Source organism: Enhydra lutris, unplaced genomic scaffold (genome assembly GCF_002288905.1).
Source record: "Enhydra lutris kenyoni isolate GAN:26980312 unplaced genomic scaffold, ASM228890v2 scaffoldscaffold13, whole genome shotgun sequence".
NCBI classification, from domain to species: domain Eukaryota; kingdom Metazoa; phylum Chordata; class Mammalia; order Carnivora; family Mustelidae; genus Enhydra; species Enhydra lutris.
Window position 1 is genome coordinate 35,627,556 of NW_019154097.1, and position 21,067 is coordinate 35,648,622.

Consider the following 21,067-nt stretch of genomic DNA (forward strand, 5'->3'; position numbering starts at 1 on the left):
CCTGCCGGGCGCCCGCCACGCCGCCGCGAGCCCAGCGCCCCCTGCCGGCCCGGAGCCGACCGGGAGCCCGCCGCCCCTCCTGCCCCCGGTCTGGGACGCAGCGCCCCCTTCCGGCCCGGAGTCTCCATGCCGGGGCAAGGGACTGACCCGCACGCACCTCTGCCCTCCTTGCTGCGTACACCGAGGCCCGAGGTGGACCCCGACCAGGACTCAGCGGCCTCTGCCTGTGGACCATGATCATCTCACCGAAGGCACAGCTCTCCCTGCCAACCCAGAGTGTCCAAGTCAGGGCTTGGGTCTAACATCCCTGCTCCCATCACGCAGGACTCAGAGTCCTCTGCAGGACGAAAGCTCCTCGTCAGAGCCTGGGAATGACGCCCCCAACCAGATCGCAGCCCCCTCTCAGACCCCGACCCTGCTACCCGAGACACAGCACTCCCTGCTGGCCTGGAGTCTCAAAGCCAGGGTGGGGGACCAACATCCCCAACCCAGAGTTCTGTGTCCTCCCTTGCCCAGAGCCTGGCATGCCCCCCTGACATGGGACACACTGCCCCTTTCCAAACTCTACCTCCGTACCAGGACCTATGATTGACTCCACCTGGGATACAGAGCCCCATGCTGGCCCACGCCCCGCCAAGTCGTAGGACCAATCTCCCCTCCCATCACCTGGGACTCAGCAGCTCACCTGGCCAAGCCTAGGCTTGACCCACTCCACACTCACTGTTCCCTGCCGTCTCAGGGGCTCCAGGCCCTCCCCTGCTCTTCCCCATCTGACACTCAGCACAGCCTGAGGTCAGGAGCCACCTGCACCGGTCTGGGCCTGACCCCACCCAGGACTCATTGTCCCCAAATGCTCAGAGTCTCCATCCACGCCAAGGCTTGGGCCCAGCTCACTAGGATAAGCGACCCCTGCCTGCCCCACGCATTTGACCCCCAGATGGCGACTTTGATGCATCGTCCAGTCCGAAGCCCTGGTGTGGACATTTTTTGGCATGGTGATTAGTTAAGTAAAAGTCACTGATTCAAGAACCGGGGATCCTAGTAGGGCTAGGCATTGTGTTGGGTGCTGTGTGTCCTATGAAAGTAAGCATGGGCCATTCTTTCCTCCAAAGAATTCAAACTTGGGGCATCAAAGTTAAGTCATATAATGCAAGTATATCTTAGTAACAAATGTTAGTGACACAAGGGATGTTCGTATATGGGACGCTCCTCTTCCCCCTGCTCACGTCCCTGGCCCAAAGTGGAATCCAAAGAAGGAACACAAAACCAACTCAGCGAGTTTTCTCCCCATCCCCCTGCTGCCCCTGGTGATGGGGACAGGATTTAGGCAAGGTGCAGGGAGAAGGAGGAGGGTAGCTGACGTTGTAAGAGATCCCTATTTCTATCTCCCTGCCTACTCTGGTGGGCTTACTGACTCTGTCCCTGAAGGCAACCACATTTCTAGAGTTGTCAGTTTCGGCCCTTGGGGGGTCAAAGGCAAAGCCAAAGACTGACAAATTCATTTCTCTTTTCGAGCTGATGAACAGCTGCTCTGAGCCAGAGTGGCACCGACCAGCTCCTCTTGCTGCCGCATCGCCAGGCAAAACTGGCCCTTGGCCCCACACCCACCTCCCCGACACTCCCAGAGCCGCTCTGATCCTTCTAGGGTTCTGAGCTGAGACTGGCCAGGATTTCAGGCCCCAAATCCTAGGTGCAAAGTAGAAAATGAGACTGAATAGATAAGTAGGGCCAGTCAGGGGTTCAACGAGCGTAAAACCAAATCTGTCCAGTAAATCATCACATATCCAGTGGCAAGGGGGATTTTCCAAACAACAGGTTTCTCTACGGATGGACCTCGCCTAACAAAGATGATTCGTCAAAGGTACGGGTGGTTACAACAGAAGACACACAGGGTCCTGATACGAGCAAACTCCAGAAGCCCAGCTCTACCCACCTGGGGGCCTTCTCCCACGCTGCCCTTCCTGCCTGGTGTGTTCTCTCCCCGCTCTGCCCGGCTGCTTCCTACTCACCTTTCCCTTCTGCACCTGTCATTTCTATGGGGACCCCTTCCAGCCACTCCCAACAGGGCCAGCTCTCTACATTGGTCAGAATGCCTGATTTGGGGGTCGGAAATCCAGCTCAGGGACCAAAAGGGAGTTTGTGGGAAGTCAGAACTGGCAAAGCAGGGAAGGACCCACACGGCTACCTCTAGGCTCTAGAACCACGGCCTTGCTTCTCTGGGTTGGCTCTCTTCCCTGGGGGGCGGTCTCTCTCCACACAGTGGCCCAGCTGGGCACCTGGCAGATTCATCCTGGGCCATCCTGGGCCAATGACCGCAGGGGAGGGGGTAGAATATGTAAACCGGCCAGACCTGGGGACAGCCCAAGTGCAAGAAAGCTCCCACTGGCTGCTGTAGAACCAACATCGGGAGAGGGGAAGGATGGGTGTGGTGCTCAAAGCAGTACTGGGGTGGGGGGTTGGAGGGAGGAGACACGCTGACAGGCAAAGCCCGCAGATGACCATCTTGCCGTCTCAGGTGGCTGAGAGGCTCGCCACATCCCGTGTTTCTCCTCCACACACCATACCTCGCAGGAGTTCTCCAGTTTCTGGGACCTGTTTAATGCCTGGCCCCTTTAGGACACTGAATCCACGCAGGTGCGGGCGGGCTCATTTGTACCCATGGGATTTTAATTCACAGAGGTGACTCGGTGGTGACAAGGGGAGGTCGATGCCATTGGAAGAAAGTGTTCCTCGTGTTTCCCAAGAGGAGGGGCCTAGCCCCCCAGGCAGGGCCGCGTGTGGAGCACCCAGAGGGTCATGGGGCAGAAGCAGCGGTGTGGTGGGGGGAGGGAGTTTAGGCCTGAGCCTTTATTGTGTTTTCTTCAGGAAAGGCAAGGCAGGGCCGAGTCGACAGTTCAAGGTTGAGTAAGCCCAGCGGGCTCTGGGAAATGGGGGGGTGGTTAGTCGCTTGGCCCTGGGACGATTTAGGGCAGGGGAAATCCTGGCTGGGTGTGTGAGAGGTGCGGAAAGGCATGCCCCCTTTCCCATCTCTGAGAACTGGCTGGGAGGGCAGTCTCTCCCAGGCCAGCAGATTTTTGAGATGTCAAAACATCAGACAAAGAACACGAAGAAACATCGTTGGCCCAGGGACCATATCTGGCTCACGTGCTGAGAGCCTAGCCAAGGCAGAGCCCTTTCCGAAAGGGTCTCATTCCCGTCTTGGGGACTGCAGACGAGCTTCAACCATTGGGACAACAGAAATTCAGGGAGACTGAGGCAGAAAACAGGCAAAGTGGGGCTGCTGGCTCCAGGGCTCAGCTGGGACGGTTGGCAATCCATTCATGGGGACCTAGGACGGAGGTGATCATTTCACTGCATCTTGACGGCTGGTCAAGGGAGGAGATGGAGCGCATGGCGGGAGGAGTGATGGTAGCGAGGGCTGCCTGGGGCTGGTGTGGGCTCCGGCTCTGCCCTGATGCTCACAGGAATCCTGGGAGGCTAGGGGTGTAGATCAGTGAGTGTTTGTTTACAGGGTACAGGTACCCATTTAATCATGGCTTCGCAAACAGAGGAATTTACTGAAAAGCACGGGGGGTGGGGGGCATCTCATGGGTGGGAATGAAGGGCAGGAAGTACCCCACTCCCACAGTCACTTATCCACCCCCCCACCCCTTCTCATCCCTTCCTCTCCCACCTCAGGCCGTGGACAGACCCGACTCCAGTCAGGGGCCCACCCCGGGTCCAGTCAGGATGGGCAGGCTGGTGGGGTTCCACGGTACAAACACACCTGCTAGGGTCTACTTTTGTGGGTCCAGTTCTCTGTCTTCTATGGTGATTATTAACCATCCCCTCGGCTGAGTGGGTAACACAAAGACCCATTTCTAGTAAGCGGTCAGCCTGCTCCAACTCTTGTTTTTACCACTGGGCTACAACCTCCTGAACCTGCTTACCTGGGTATTTCACACAGTGCTCTGTCTTTGTTCAGTTCCATCCCACGGCATCCCATCCCATGCTGTACCCTCCTTCCCATCCCAGCTGACACCATGTCATCCCATCTCATACCATACCGTCCTTCCCTTCCCATCTGATGCCATGCCACGCTGTTCTATGCCATGCCATCCCAGAGAGTATATGTCCTCAGTGTGCTGGGCCTCACGAGGAAAACGGAGATGAACAAGACTGGGGCTCTGGTCTTTGGGAGCTTTGAGGGAGTTGGGGCTGGGGGACTCTCAGGTCCCAGCCGGCTTCCCATGAGACTGGCTATGACGAACGTTCCAGCAGGCAGTGCCCACCACGCTGTCTGGAGTATTCATGCCAATTTGGAGCACTAGGAAAGTTCAAATGGAAGAGACAAATATTTTAGTAACTTTAAAGGATCCATGATTTTGTTTTCATTGAGATTTTCTGATTATCTGTTCATATGAGCATGAGGGTCCCACGCTCCCTCATGCCCCAGGACTCCAAAGAGTTTAATCCTGATCTGGTGCCAGAGCTCAGGGAACTGGGGAAATGGCCGCAGACAGACATCCTCAGAAAGGTGGGGACAGATGTCTGATCATTACTCCACATCTAAAAGGGCATCTCCCAGGCTGACCCCGGCAGAGCAGACACCGACTGGCTTCGTGCTACCTTTGGCTTTTTCTCTCACCAGTGGGGATTCGGGCCAGTTAACGGAATTTCTGCTCTCAGTGCTCAAAAGCTGGTCTGAAACAGATGCATTTTCTCTGAGGACACGTAAGGTAACCACAGCCTTGAGAATCGCGTTAAAATGGGACGGTGGAGCCCACAGCTGAAGCCTGCCAGGGTGGCGCCTGGCTGCTGGCATTTCCTTAAACAATTTGGCGAATGTTACAGATGGCCTGTTGAATGAGGAAATTGTGCAAGAAATGTAGTAAACAGTTATTAGCAAACAGCCCAGGCACAGGCTCGCGCGTACACTCACGTGCATCTCTCCTGCCCCCTAGTGAACGTTTAGAATTCTAAACTCCATTGGCTTAAAGTCCTTTTTAAAAAAAGCAATCTACTATCATTTTATGAGTCTTTAAATGTTAATCATAGAAAATTACGTGTCATCATTTAAAAGATAACAGAGACAAATAAAACAAAAGCGAAAGTCTCCCCTTCACTCAGGAGAGGGAACAGTTTTAGTGTATATCCTTCCAGACTTTTCCCTTTGAAAAATACCTCCACACGCACATTTGTGGTGTTTTGCACAAAGGGGTTATCTGGTGCATCTCAGTGTGCATGACAGAGGCTAGCTAAATGCTCGCCAGGCCCATTCTCTGGGCACACAGCCGCACGAGCTCTCCCAGCCTCCCCCTGCAGGTAGGGGTAGCCTCATGTCCAAGCTCCAGGCAGTGGAAAGCGGTAGAAATAATGATTGCCACTGCCACTCCCAGCCCGTAAAAATCTCCCACACCTGATCCTCTGGTCTTTCTTCTCTTTCTGACAGTGACGATGAAAGGGTGAGGGGCCCTGAACTGCGACACAGTGCTGCCCCTGCCCACAGACCTGCGTAGGATTGAAGGATTGTGACATGAGCCGGAGACAAAGCTGAAATGAATTTGCCTTAGTAGCGAGCCTACCTTGTGCCATGCAGTCCACGACTTGCATTTTTCATTAAATTATATACATATAGATATATTGAACACTTTTCATGCCCATGCAGATGAATCTATCAGATACTTTTGTTCTTAAAGTAGGGTCCACACCCAACATGGTGCCCAACGTGGGGCTTGAGGCTTGAACTCACGACCCTGAGATCATGACCCAAGCTGAAATCAAGAGTCAGACACCTAACCAGCTGAACCACCCAGATGCCCCTCTCTGATACTTTTTAACAGCTCTAACATACATTCAATTGTGTGGATGTGTCAAAATGTATTTAACCACTCCCTTCTTGATGGGCACTTATGTTGTTTCCACTTTTTAAAACTCATAAACTGTGATGAATATCAAGGTTGGTATAGCTTGTGAGCATTCATGCTAGTATTTCTGGAGGGCGGGCTCTTATTTCCTATCATTTTTGATAAGGATCTGGGAACACAACAACCTGGGCACTGGAGAAAGATCTGGAATAATTACATTTGGCTATGGCATGCATTTGGAGAGGTAATAGAGTATAGTGCTTAAAATCTTTGGAGAAAGAAACAACCGTGTCCAAGTTCTGGTCCTGCTACTTGCTAAGCAACCTGGTACAAGTCACTTAACCTCTCCAGGCCTCAGTTTACTCATCTGTGGAATGGGGGTAGCACTAGGGCCTGCCTTATATTGATGTCGCCATCTGTAAAACGGGGATAAGAAAATAAAGATACGAGTACTTACTTCATAAGTGAGGGAAGGAAGAAACAACAATGATCCTTGAGGGCTGGATACGAATGGGATGAGCCTTACAAACGTCCCAGCGTAATGCCTGGAGACAGTTTCCAGGCTGCCTTGTAGGGAGGGGGTACCTGGGCAGAGCGTGGGTCCAGGAGACAGAGCTGTGAGTCTGGGGCATCCAAAGCAACCAGACTTCACAGGACAGAGTGCCAGAGCGAGGAGGTACGGGAGAGGTCGGGCCGCCTCTCTAAAGCGTGGTGTGGGCTGAGAGCACGGATTATGCCTTGTAAGGCCGCCTGCTCCAGAGGAAGAGGATGGAAAGGGCATAGTCCCCCAGACCCACTTTTTCCTTCCCAACTCACCTACCAGCTCAGGCCCCATCTCCTTCCCAGGGGAGCTCTGCTAGCTGGGCTCCCTCCATCTGGAAGGAAAGAGAGGAGTAGGAATGGAGAAGAGGCAGTGCTGTCGACTGCTCGGAGCTCGGAACCCTCCTCTCCTGCCTCTGGGATGATTCTCAGGACGGAGAGTGGACCCTCCCTCCATTCCTCCACCTGTTTCCCGAAATGAGCCCACCTGCTGCTGTCTACACCGGCTCATTACTGAATCACGAAGTACCTTCAAACTTAGTGGCATAAACCTGTGAGTTTTGTGGGCCAGGAAGCGTTCTCCCAGGCAGCCCACGCCTGCCCCTAGCACCACCAGCCAGGGTGGAGAGAGAGGGTTCTCGGGCAAGTTGGCTTTTTCTAGCACGCACTGGGGCCTCTGTGGCCCTTGGCCTCTCTCTTTCTCCTGTAACCTCTTCTCTGTTTCCAGGGCTTGTCTCATTCCCCAGGGCTTCTCCACATGGCTTGGGTTTCTCACAGCATAGGGTCTTCTGAAAGATGCCCTATGGACATGGCAGCTGGCCTCCGAGAGACGGGAAGCAGAAGTTATGGGGCCAGTGGAGGACATCCCCCACCCCGCCGCCCCCACCTCAGCACAAAGCAGAACCACCACTCTCATCTTCAACCTCCGCTCTCCTTCACCAAAAGTGTTGAGGCTCGTGCGGGACCTTCTGGGCAGCCTCAACCACTTGGGTTCTCCTGATGTGCTAGGTCTCCTGCTACCACTGGACCTTTGCATATTCTGTTCCTTTTGCCGAGGACACTCTTCCCCCATCCTCCCTTACCTCCGTCCTTGTCCAGATGGCCCTTCTCACCCTTTAGGTCTCACTTGAAATGAAATCCACCACTTCCTAGCTTATCACTCAACTAAAACAATATTTTATCAAACAAAATAGAATTTGTGCATGGTAAACTGCATCCCTTTGAAGTGTACAATGTGATGGGTTTTGACAGATGTACATACCTGTGAAATCACCACCAACCATCAAGATATAGAATGTTTCCACATTTCCATCACTTCCAAAGGTTTTCTTGTGTCCTGGCCATGGGTCCATTCGTCTACCACAAGCCCCAGGCAACCACTTTTTTACTTCCTGTTACTCTAGATTCCTTAGTATTTTCTGGGATTTCTAAAAAAGATTTTATTTATTTATTTATTTATTTTGGAGATAGGGAGAGGGAGAGAGAGAGAAAGCTGGGAGGAGCAGAGGGAAAGGGACATGCAAAATCCAAGCTGAGTGCAGACCCTGATGCAGGACTTAATCCCACGACCCTGAGCTCATGACCTGACTCGAAACCAAGAGTTGGATGCTTAACCGACTGACCCACCCAGGTACCCCTTTTCTGGAATATTATATAATGGAATCATATGGTGTGTACTTCTTGGCACTATCTCAATGTTATAATTTCTTGTTTGCTTTTGGGGTCAGCATGTCAGACACACAGGGAGAGTGTCTCGTGTGAATCTGCACTATGCCCAAGGCCCGGCATGTGATAGGTGCTCAGTGAAAACTCATTGAGGAAACCAACATGACCATGGCCTCTGGGAGTGTCTCTGGGGCAAGAGCTATTTGAATCAGGGAGATCTTTGTTCTCTGTAGCCAGCCAAAAGGGCAGGGAGCTTGCTGGCACAAAATTATCTTCTGGGATACCTCTGTTTTAGGGGGTCTAGTGAACACCTACCCTCTCTGGCACCCCATGCTCTCTGCCTCATCCCTGGACAGCGGGTGGGTCCACATTTCCCAGCACACAGCTTCCTTTTGGAAGTCAAGTTATTCCTCTTTCCTTTAAATTTTAAAATTGTGGTAAAATACACAGGACATGAAATTGATCATCGTAACCACTTTTAAGTGCCCAGCTCAGTGGCGTGGACCGTACTCACGTTGCTGGGCAGCCATCAGCACCAGCCCTCTCCAGAACCCTTTCATCTTGTAAAACTGAAACATTGTGCCCATTAAACACTAACTCCCCATCCCTGTCCTTCCCAGCCCCTGGCACTCAGCAGGCTACTTTCTTTCTCTATGAATTTAACTTCTCCAGGTGCTTGGTGCCTTGGAAATCATATAGTACATGTCCTTTTGTGTCTGGCTTATTTCACTTAGCAATATGTCCTCAAGGTTCATCCACAATATAGCAGGTGTCAGAAATTTCCCTCCTTTTTTTTTTTAAGATTTTTTATTTATTCATTTGAGAGAAGGAAAGAGAAAGAGAGCAGGAGAATGAGCAGGGGTGGGAGGAGTAGAGGGAGAGGGAGAAGCCGACTCCCCACTGAGCAGGGAGCCAGACGTAGGGCTTGATCCCAGGACCCCAGGATCATGACCCGAGCTAAGTCAGACACTTAACCAACTGAGCTGCCCAGGCGCCCCAATTTCCCTCCTTTTTAGGGTTGAATAATATTCTAGTGTGCGTGCATGTGTGTATCTCCCGTTTTGCTTATCCGTCCATTCTTCGAAGGACATCTGGGTTACTTCCACTGTTTGGGTGTTGTGAATAGTGCTGCTTTGAACACAGAGGTACAAATCTCTCTCCAAGATCCTGCTTTTGGTTCTTGAGCGTATACAGACGGTTCCCTACTTACGATGGTTTGACTTACTGTTTTTTTACTTTACCATGCTGTGAAAGCAGGGCACGTTCAGTAGAGAGCCATGCTTTGAATTTTGAATTTTGATCTTTTCCTGGGCCGGCGATATGTAGCGCGATGCTTTCTCATCGTGATGCTGGGCAGGGGCAGCTCCCAGTCCGCCCCAAAATCATGGCGGTCAGCAGCTGATAACAAGAACCGCCGTTCCGTACCCAGGCACCTGTTCTGCTTTTCACTTTCAGTACGCTTTTCTGTATACTATACGAAATCGTCAACATTTTACTATAAAACAGGCCCCCGTGTTAGATGATTTTGCCCAACTGTAGGCTCACGTAAGCATTTGGAGCATGTTAAAGGCAGGCCGGGCTAAGCTATGATGTCTGGTGGGGGAGGTGTATCACACGCATTTTCGTCTTGCAATATTTTCAACTTATGTGTGTTTATCGGAGTGTGACCCCAGCATAAGGTGAGGAAGACCTGTATACCCGGAAGTGGAATGGCTGAATCTCATGGAAATTTTACAGACACTTGTTTGAGGAGCCGCCATATTGCCTCCCACAGTGGCTGGACCGGTTTCCATTCCCACTTCAGGGCATGGGAGTTCCAATTTCTCCACATCTTGGCCAATACTGGTTATTTTCTGTGTTTTTTTTTAAGTTTTAATTAATTTATTTGACAGAGAGAGACAGTGAGAGCAGGAGCACAAGCAACGGGAGTGGGAGAGGGAGAAGCAGGCTTCCCACCAAGCAGGGAGCTCCATGTGGGGCTCGATCCCTGGACCCTGTGATCATGACCTGAGCTGAAGGCAGATGCTTAATGACTGAGCCACCCAGGTGCCCCTGGTAATAGCCATTTTAATGGGTATGAGGGAAAGTCACCTTCTGAGGATTGACTTTATCCCTCTCCAAACTCTCCTCCTGAGACACCCTTGTCTCCAAGCCATACAGATCTCCATGCTGGGAACCTCAGCTCTGTCCGCTCAGAGATCCCACAGCCTGGGAGTCCCTGGTGCAAACCTGAAGCAGTTTTGGTGTTTTGATGTCAAATGCATATTCACTCAATAGGTACGTCTTGCTGGGTTGGGCTTGGATGCCCGGTGGTCCCTGGCCACCCCAGCTCATGTAAGGAAGTCCATGGGGCCATCTTGTTCTGCTGGATAATGAGGAGTGAGCCAAGAATAAGCCTGTTGTTGGCTCTACTTGGCATCATCCTTGCTCTCCTCTCTTCTTCCATCTGTGTTTAATTTTCTGCTATCTTATCTTATTTTATGAAACCCGTGAGCCATTCTTAATGAGGTTATTTTTTTTCCTGCCCAGAAGAAGGCAGGGTAAAAATAAATAAATGCAAAAAATTGAAAAAAGAATGGTCTGCGGATATAATTAGCAGGAGTCTCTTCTTCAAACTGACTTCATCAAAATACTATTCTACAAAGTCTCAGAGATGTAACAGCCGTTAGCCTTCCTACTCTCGCTCCCTCCCCCAAGTGGGTGGCATCGGGATCTGCTCTTCCCAGCAGCCCCTGCTCCTCTCTTGTCTGCACAGCAAGGTCTTCCCAAGGACACGCTGGGAGTGTGAGGCATGATGACGCCCACCATCACCAGGCAGCCCTGTGGAGGCCCGTGGGAATTCCGGCCCCCATCTTTCTCTCCTTCCCTCCTGTCGGTGAACTGGCAGTGCTGTCCAGGGATCCCTGCCAGCCTGGCTTTCTTTTCTGCTTCTGGCTCCTATCTGCCTCTCTGTTCTAGTCCTCTGGTACCTGCTTGGCCCCCTCCACACACCCCCGAAACATCTTTATCACCCTTTTCATTTATCAAATGAACACCTCTTTGTTGTAAAAAAAAAATTTTTTTTCAGTTAACAGAAGTTAGAAGGAGAAAGGAAAAAGGAAACACCACTCTAAATCCTGCAATTTCTGCTATAACCACTGTTAATGTTTTGGCAGATAAGCCTTTCAGACCAGTTTCCCAAAGGAAAACCCTTTGGACATGAGCCCTGTGAGAAACTCCGTAGGGGAAAATGGGGATTCCATAGTCAAAAGTCCCCAGGAAGAGCTGCATTTTGCTCGCCAAAGATCATAGCTCACCAACAGGGTAAAGTTGCCAAATTCAGCTTTTTTTTTTTTAAGATTTTATTTATTTATTTGACAGGGAAATCACAAGTAGGCAGAGAGGCAGGCAGAGAGAGAGAGAGAGAAGCAGGCTCCGCACTGAGCAGAGAGCCCGATGCGGGGGTTCGATCCCAGGACCCTGAGATCGTGACCTGTGCCGAAGGCAGAGGCTTAATCCCCTGAGCCACCCAGGCGCTCCTCAGCTTTGTTTTATTTTTATTTTTTTAATATTTTATTTATTTTATAAGTAGGCAGAGAGGCAGGCAGAGAGAGAGAGAGAGAGAGGAGGAAGCAGGCTCCCTGCTGAGCAGAGAGCAGAGAGCCCGACGTGGGACTCGATCCCAGGACCCTGAGATCATGACCTAAGCTGAAGGCAGAGGCTTTAACCCACTGAGCCCCCCAGGCGCCCCTCAGCTTTGTTTTAACCAGTTTCCACCTTAAAGCCCTTCAGAGGGTCCCCCAGAAACACAGTTTGGAAAACACTATTTCAGGGTCTCTCCTACTAATTGGTCTCACCCACATGTACAAATGCACTCTTTAAAAAAAAAAAAGTTTGCCAAAAAAAAAGCAGATTCTACTAAATAGATTTTTTTCCCTATTCTATGTGTTATGGGCATATGGAGCCATATAATCAATGCAGTTTTACAATTAATTTTTGATAGATAGCACATATGACTAGAGAACCCAGAGATAGATCCCCGAGAGTATGACCAACCCATGCTCGGCAAAAGCACAGAAGAATTGAGAGAAGGAAAGAGCCTCTTTAACAAAAGTTCTTGGAGCAACCGGTCACCTGCAGGCAAAAATATGAAGACCTTAAGTCTCATCACTTTTACAAAAATGAGCTTGCAATAGGTCAGACTTAAATGTAAAGTGTAAAAGTGTAACAGTTGAAGGGAAAAGAGGGAAAAAGCACTTGGCTCTAAAAGCTCTTTTAAGAGATTGAAAAGACCAGCTACAGTCACAAACCACTTATCTGATAAATGACTAGTATCTAGAATATACACAGTATTCTCCACACTCAACATTAGCAAAAGAACAAGCAACCCATGGTTGCTGCAAAAGGAATGTCTGTATCTTGACTGTGTCAATGTCAATATCATGGTTAAGATGTTGCAAAACAATATGGTTTTGCAAGATGTTACCATTGGGTAGAGGGTACTAGGCATCTCTTCCTATTTTTCTTACAACTGCATGTGAATCTACAACGATCTCAAAATAAGACTTTTTTATTAAATCCCTAAAGTATTTAAACCCATGGAAAGTAGGTTTCCCACCCTCCCTGGGAGAACCACCACTATCAGTTTCCGCATCTTTGTTTATAAAAGTTGTGCCATCTTTCCCTGGGTGCGTATTTCATCGGACCCATTCCATATTGTTAGAGTTTACATCTTTTCTAATTGTCATCGTTAGGAGCCACGTTATTGTGAGTGTCCTGGGGTATGTATCTTTGTCAGAAGTGACATTTTTGGGTCAGGAAATATGCATATATGAAACGTTGATACATGTTGCCATATTGTTCTAGAGAAAGAGTGTATCAATTTACCTTTCCCTGACAGGTTCATCCTCTGGCTCTCACAATCCTTTTCTCTCTTCTTTCATCCACACTTTAAGTGAAGAAAGGGCACAGCCAGTGAAAATCCTGGATAATCTAACCTCTATATTACATACAGTCCAGGCTGTCAGAATGAGAAACAAAGACACAACTTCCTTATTTACCAAATTCCTGAGAGGCAAATACATCAACTCATCACCTAGACTGCCTTTTTTTTTTTTTTTAAGAACAAAAAGTCAATGCTTTAGACATAAAAAAAGATCAGCCTTTACTAGTTTTTTTTTTTTTTAAGATTTTTATTTATTTATTTATTTGACAGAGAGAGATCACAAGCAGGCAGAGAGGCAGGCAGAGAGAGAGGAGGAAGCAGGTTCTCTGCTGAGCAGAGAGCCCGATGCGGGGCTCGATCCCAGGACCCTGAGATCATGACCTGAGCCGAAGGCAGCGGCTTAACCCGCTGAGCCACCCAGGCGCCCAGCCTTTCCTAGTTTTGATATGACATTTCCTTTAATCTTTATCTGAGAAGCTTTCTTGAAATCCTTTCTATCCTCAGTTTTGCTGCTCTGAAAAAGAAACTATGCAATCTCTCATTTCCTAGACGGGAAAAAGTGATTTTTTCCTTTGTCCACCACACGCAGAACAGCAGAATAAGGGAACCCTACAGTTAGGGCCAGAGGAAGCATCAGCTGGGTGACAGAGGACTTCCTTCTGACCACTGACTCCCTATGTTGTCACTTACAGGTCGGATGGCTTGGGTCAAGTTATTTAAATACTCTTAAACCTGTGTCCTTGAATGTATAATCAATATAAAAATAGTGACTGCTCGCACGAGACAGGGAGAAAATATTTATACTCTAGTTCAATGCCTTTGCAGGAAAGGCCAGACAAAGGGAAGCCAAAAGGAGGTGATTGGCAGAGTACAACCTGGTCAAGGGAAAGGCCAGACCGGAAGACGGAGCTCCCGACTCCTACCCATGGCCGTCTAAGCCCCTGTCGCCGAAGTTGCTCTGAGCCTGCTAACTTGTTACAAAGTCGAGGGAGGGGAAGTCACTTGGTTGAGTGAACACCGGAGGGATGCCATAGCACGGTGAGTCATGATGTCATGATGTCATGCTGTGGTTTTGCCGGTGTATCGATACAAAGGTTGCTTCCAGACAGACCAAGCTGGCAGGAGCAGTTCTAGACAAATGGCTCCAAGTCCCCATGTCCCCCCCCCCCCCCACGACTGTAACTTCTCAGAGTCTGGCTTTGCTACCAATTGTAGCAAAACGTTTCTGCAAAACGCACACACCAGAATCTGCACTCACAGCTTTTTTCCTTTAATTAAAATAGCTTTTATTGCTCTTCTTCATATTACAAAATCTGTAACACTTTCATGGTAGAAATAAATGTAAAAATACAGATAAGCAGAAAAAAAGGGGGGCAACCAAAGAAGCCACAATCCTCTCCCACAGCTCTGAACTAGGAAAACAGCTAAGTACATTTCGAGAAAAGAAGACATCTCAGAGAATTCTCTGGGGTTTTGAAAACAACAAATAAAAGTCAGCCTGTTTGGGACCTTCTCTGGGCCCGCACTGCACGCAAATTATCATAGCGAAGCCCCACGACGGTCCCCACCCAGGTCCACCTGTCATCGGAGTCCTGGCCACAACCACTCTGCTGTTTTAGTGATCAGCAAGCCGGCCACCCCTCTTGTCCTGCAGTCTATCTTGGCTTTATTTTATTTCTAGATTGTTTTTAAGGTTTAACAGACATACAATAAAGCAGGATAACCTTTTTTTTTTTTTAAGATCTTTATTTATTTGACAGAGAGAGAGATCACAAGTAGGCAGAGAGGCAGGCAGAGAGGGGAAGCAGGCTCCTTGCTGAGCAGAGAGCCCAATGCAGGGCTTGATCCCAGGACCCTGAGATCATGACCTGAGCTGAAGGCAGAGGCCTAACCCACTGAGCCACCCAGGTGCCCCTAAAGCAGGATAATCTTAAGTGTACAGCTTGATGAAATTTTCCACGTGTGTACACCTACATAGCCACTGTCCAGAACAAAATCTAAACATTTTCAACAAACATCCCCCCAGCCTCTTCTAATCAGACCCTCCCATCCCCCAGGGAAGTCACTGTTTTGACCTCCACCACTAGAGATTCACTTAGCCTGGCTTTGAACTTGATGAAATAGGAAGTTTGGGTCTTTCCATTGCTCTGATTCACTTCTGCTCTGCACGAAGTTCCTTGCTACTGGGCGGGACTCAGCCATCTGAAAGGTCTACGACTGCAACTTGCTCATCCATTCTGCTGTTGACAGACGTGCGTGGTGCCTCCGGGTGTGGGGTACCACCACGAAAACAGTCGTGAACATCCTTGTGTCCGTGTTTCAGTGGACACAAGTGTGTGTGTGTGTCTGTGTGTGTGTGTGTGTGTGTGTCGCTACTTTCAAACGTTTCCCCCAAGTAGTTTTATCAATGCACACTCCTGCCGGTCTCTTGGCTTTGGAATGTGTGGTGACGACGCAGGCAGCTGTGAACGACACACCTGGAAGGAGTTCCAGTATTTCCTGAAACGCCACTGCGGTGTTGATTTCAATCAGCAGGTGATGAGGGACAGGGTGTGTGCTGAAATGCCGTCTGTTTTCCTTCCCACCTATTTATGCTGCCATTACATGGCACAGACACACACACACACACACACATACACACACACACCTGCACACCTGGACACCTGAGCTCAGGCGCCTAAACAAAGATGTCATGCCGCTCCTTGTCCCAGCCCAATTTCTAGCCCCACCCGCCCCAGCATCTAGCAAGCTCTTGGAGGCTGCACACTGGCAGTGGCTGACATCGGTTCTGAGCAGGGTCTTTGTGTGCCCCCTCCCCTCCCCCCCCCACAGCGCTGGGTCACAAGCCCGCAGCTCCAGGACGGGATGGGCAGGGACCTGCGCTCCTCTGGACCTCCCCTCTTCTGGCCAGAGTCGTGCACGTGAAGCCACTAGAGGGCAGCACAGTCCTGCAGAAGGACAGTGCAGCTGGCCCCACGGTGGTGTGCAGGGACGGAGCGGACAGGGGCCTGCCCATCTCCATTCTCATCCCCCGGAGCCCACTCTTTCCGCCACCTCAGACCCTGGTGTGGTGGGCCACGCCCTGGGGAGGCTGTCCAAGGACCACTTGGCTTCTTTCACTCACCACCTTTGAGACTTGGGGAAAACCATTCAACCCCCTGTGCCTCAGTTTCCACACCTGTAAAATGGCCATAAGGCCTCACCCAGTTTGTGGGTCACCGGAGAGTTCTAGTAATGACATTAGCAGTGGGGACACTAATGCTGTGACACTAACTGTGACAGATTGTGCCGGACACCTGGCAGGTGCTTCCGAAGCGTTCTCTCCAATATGATCGTCACAGCTGCCCCCTGAGAAGCCGAAGAAGGAAAGGATGGCCAAAGTGACACCTGTGGCGAGTGGTCGGCCCTTGAGCACGTGCTGGGTGTCCTGCTCTTGGCTTCGCGTGCCCTGAGCCCTTCCTTCAGACCGTCGCCCACCGCGGTGGGTGCTGTCATTACTCCCACTGGACAGACGAGGAAACCGAGGGGCAAGACAATCCGTCCAAGTTTCAGGAGTCAGGTTGGGGTTCCCCTACCCCACTTCAGACAGTCTGGCCACAGAGCCCCCCTCAGGGTCATAGGGCAACGCTCAGCGGCCACTTGGAAGGCGTGAAGCCCTTCCTCCAAGGTGGTTGTCACCCCCAGGTGCCCTCTGTACCTGCCATCACCATGCTGGAGATCGGCAATGTCCATGTCATCGCGGGGGGCTCCCTTCACCCGCCCCAACCTCCGCTTCTTCCCCTGGAGTGTGAGACTAGAAGAACCCCAGTGCTTTCTGGCCTTGGGGGTCAGGGTCAGCGGCCGTGGGGTCCCGTGGTCTCAAGCCCTCTCCCCCACTTCTTCCAAAGCAGCTCTCATGGGCTTTGTGTGTTTTATTCTAAAAAAAGACGCCTGATGCTAAAATTAGCCAAACAAATGTTTAAAACCACGAGACTACATCATTTCTGAGGTCCCTTCTCGTTTTAAATATTTTATGAAAACCTTTCTTGAGGCTGTTTGTATTTTTGCTATTAAGTTCAATTTACCTCTTCCCTATCAGGCTCAGATTTCTTGTTGTTGCTGTCGTTAACCCTAAGACTTCCTTTCTCAAGTCTCAGGCAGTCCCCAATCCTACTCCAGCTCTGGCACCCCCAGCTTCTCCGTGGAGTCTCTTCTCATTCTACAGCAGCAGCCTTGCCTGTCCCTGGGGAGCTGCCCACACGGTCACCCCGTGACATTATCAACCCCTACCCTAGCCCAGAGCCGCAGTATTTCTCAAAGAGCACAGCAGCGAGGCGAGCCTATGCCGTTTCGGGGACGGGGCACCGGGGTCTGCTGGGAGAGAATGTGTTATTAACAAGCGAGACCGGAAGGAGCCGCTCCCACGACAAAAAGGAGAGTGAGCATCGTAGACACACATGTTGTTTTCATGATCCTTTTCTGGTCCATGCTTCCAACCCTCTCCTTTGAATGCAGAGAAAGAAATTCCCCACTTGAAGCCACTCTCAAGGTGTATGACACAGAGGGTGAGACTGTACCCTCGTACCGGGAACATTTTGAATAGCCCCTATTCCAGCGGGAAGAGAGTGGAGCGGCCAGAAACAGCACTTGGCCTGTAAGTCAACTCTCTGCCAGCCCAGCCCTGAAGGGGAGCCTCATTCCCTCTGTGGGAACTTCTTCGGACGCCACTGTCCCTGAAGGACACCACGCCCTTCCCCGAAAAGTCTCCCCTTCCCCGGCATAAGAATGAGACGATCAATCCACATCAGCAACCCATCCATCTAGAAATGTCCATTATTGGCCCAACGTGGACCACGTAGTGGTGGGTGCATTGGGGTCACGGCAGGTATAAGGAAATCAATGGTCCCAACACGCGAAAGGGAATCCTGGCTGGACAGAGATAGGGCCTCAGCTCTGGGGACAGCTGAAGAGTGCAGCGTAACCCAGGAGAGAAGGGGGTTATTAGAACAAAATCCCCATCTTTGTCCTGGCCCTCCCTGGTGGCCCTTTGCTATGCTCACGGTGCTCACACACACACAGACCCTCCCGCAGCCATGACAGTGGGCCACCCTCTTGTACCCCCCAGCCCCGCACACGCGTATAGACCTCTCCCCCGACTCTGTCCCATAGCCTCTCCCCAAACCTTATGCCACCCCTCAGACAGCCCCCAAAGGAAACTAAGTCCCTCCACCACGATCTGCTTCTCCCCCAGGACCCCTGCCCTTCACGGCACAGGATAGCAGATCTAAGTGGGGGATTGATACAGTATTCATTTAATTTAGTTTCCCCCCCGACCATGAGCTCCATGTCTGTCTGCTCCCCAGCTCCCCAGCGCAGTGCCCACAACAGGTGCCCCGCGAAAGTTTGTTGAATAGATGAGAATGTCAGCCAGTGGGCTGACTGAGCCGCCGGACCCAGAGGTAGGGCAAGGGTGAAGGGGAAATCCTCCCGGGCAGGAACTGTCAGGAAAGCTTCCAGGAGGTAAATCCTGTGTCTGACCCAGGACTAGGTCCTCCCAGGGTAGGGGAGACACCGGTGGGCAGGGGGAATGCGGGACAAGGAGCTGCCACCTGGAGAAGTTGTGGCCTGAGACGGAGCAGCGGCCGCTGTGTTCTGGGGATAGGGGTCCGCCTGGCTTCAGGGTTCGGCCTTGCCCCGTCCGTGGCAATGAACCTTTCAATCATTAATACAACCACTGTTTATTGAGGGCCCACTCTGTGCCATGCACGGGTTCCTGGATGCCGTGGGTATAGCTATAGGCAAAGTCCTGCTCTCACAGTGTCCACTCCAAGTGGGAAGGAGATATCCACTCATCTGTTAGTGGACGTCTGGACTTTATCCCAGGTTTTGGCTGTCGGGAATTTACAAACGATGGCGTATCAGTCCTCTGGACGAACGCTTAGCAAGGAAAAGGAATGAGCCACTGACACACATAACATAACGACTCCGAGGGACAGAGAGCAGGTCAGTGGTTCTCTGGGGATGCTGGGGCCTGAGAGGGACCACGAAGGGGCACAGTGGCCCGGTGGGGGGCTTTGGAGGCAAGGGGTGTTGTATTCATTTGCTGGGCCATTTGTAATTCAGCACCACAGCCTGGGTGGCTTGAACAACTGAAGTGGTTCCCCCGAGGCCCCTCGCCTGGGCACGCAGGTGACGCCTTCTCCCTGTGTCTTCACACTGTCATCCCGTCGTCCCTCGGCGGGTGTCTGTGTCTTGAGTTTCTCTCCTTATGAAGACACAATTCCTGTCATTATGACCCACCCTGGTGACCTCATTTTAACGTAATCCCCTCTGTAAAGACCCTGTCTCCAAACGTGGTCACATTCTGAGGTCCCGGGGGTTCAGACTCCCAACATAGGAATTTTCGGAGGACACAGTTTACCCCTAACAGGTGCGCTCTCCGTCTTGTTGGTAGTGATGGTTTCCCAGGCACAGAAAGTTATCAAAAGGAACACTTAAAATGTGCCTATGTCAATTATTCCCCAACAAAGCTGTTAGAAAAACTAGTAAACAAACATATCACACTTAGACAAATATCTGTGCTGTGAAGGGGGAGGGGACCCACTGCGCGGAGCTGGAACGAAGCCAAAATGTTTCATTTTTCAAGGGGGAGAAGCACTTTCACAGAGGAACAGGGGACAGCAGCAGGGCACCCTGGTCAGGGGAGCACTTTCCCCCAAACTGCGGGGGACTTAGGTACTCTGTTCAGATGGAGTAAGAGTTCTTACACTCCTTCAAATTTTGGCTAGAAAATAAGAATAAGAACTGCGTTTTTAAAAAACCTAGAGTTTATTTTCTATTGAGAGTGGTTTTCGGTTCGCAGCCAAACTGAGCAGAAAGTAGAGAGATTTCCCATACACCCCATCTCCCTCTCCTTCTCTCTCTCTCACACACACACACGCGCGCACACGCCTCCCCCACTGTGGATGTGCCCCTCTGGAGTGGCAGGGACATGTGTCCTATTGACGAAGCAACAGTGACACGTCATTATCGCCCGGAGTCCATCCTCTACATCAGGGGTCACTCTTGCTGCTGCACATTCTCTGAGTCTGGACAAATGTGTAGTGACACGAATCCACCCTGATAACATCATTCAGAGCAGTCTCCCTGCCCTAATTCATCCCTCCCTCCTCCCTCGCCCTGGCGACCAGGAGTCTCCGTGTCTGTGGAGAGCCGTCTTTCCGGAATGTCATGCGGTTGGAGTCCGATCACCCGTACTCTTCCCAGACGGGCGTCATCGCTCCGTAACGTGCACCCCACTTTCACGGCCCCGTGGCCCCAGGTCACGCTCCACTGGCTGGACCGACCACAGTCTGTCTGTCCGCACATCCGCGGAAGGATGTCTTGGCTGTTGTGAGTTTGTTTTTTTTAAACCTCAGTTTTCATAAATATGTTTGAAATGTATGAAAACCCAAGAGATAAAATACCGATACCACATGTGTCAGAGGCAACGATGACTTTACTTTTTTCATTTTTTATTTTATAAAGATTTGGTTATTTTAGAGAGAGCGCGCGAGAGAGCGAGAGAGGGGGCAGAGGGAGAAGCAGACGCTGCGCTCAGCACGGAGCCCAACGTGGGGCTCGATCCCAGGACCCTGAGATCATGACCTGAGCTGAAACCAAGAGTCGGGGGCTCAACCGACGGAGCCACCCGGGCGCCCCAGAAATGATGAGAACTTTAAAACCAAACTCGCCGTTTTCGGCAGGTTTGGCATAAGGCTTCATCTCGCAAGTCCACTCTAATTCACTCACTTATCCAATGTGCATCCGTTGAGCACGACCACGGGCCAGGCATTGCTGTAGGCCACGTTCTGGGGACACGGGCAGAGCCGAGGACCACGTGTAGCATCCCATCTAGCAGGGCTGGAAGGTGCCTGGGGTAAGAGAGTATTCTGAGGCCAGTGGGGCTCCCTGGGGAGAAGACTGGACTCTTCCGTGATGGCAGCCATCGGGAGGGGGACCAGAGCTCCCCATTTGCCCACGACCGTCCTGGCTCCCGGCTGTCATCCCGGAGTAATTACTAACTGCGCCCTTCCATGCCAAGCACTCCAGCCGCGGGCGATGCGGAGGGGCG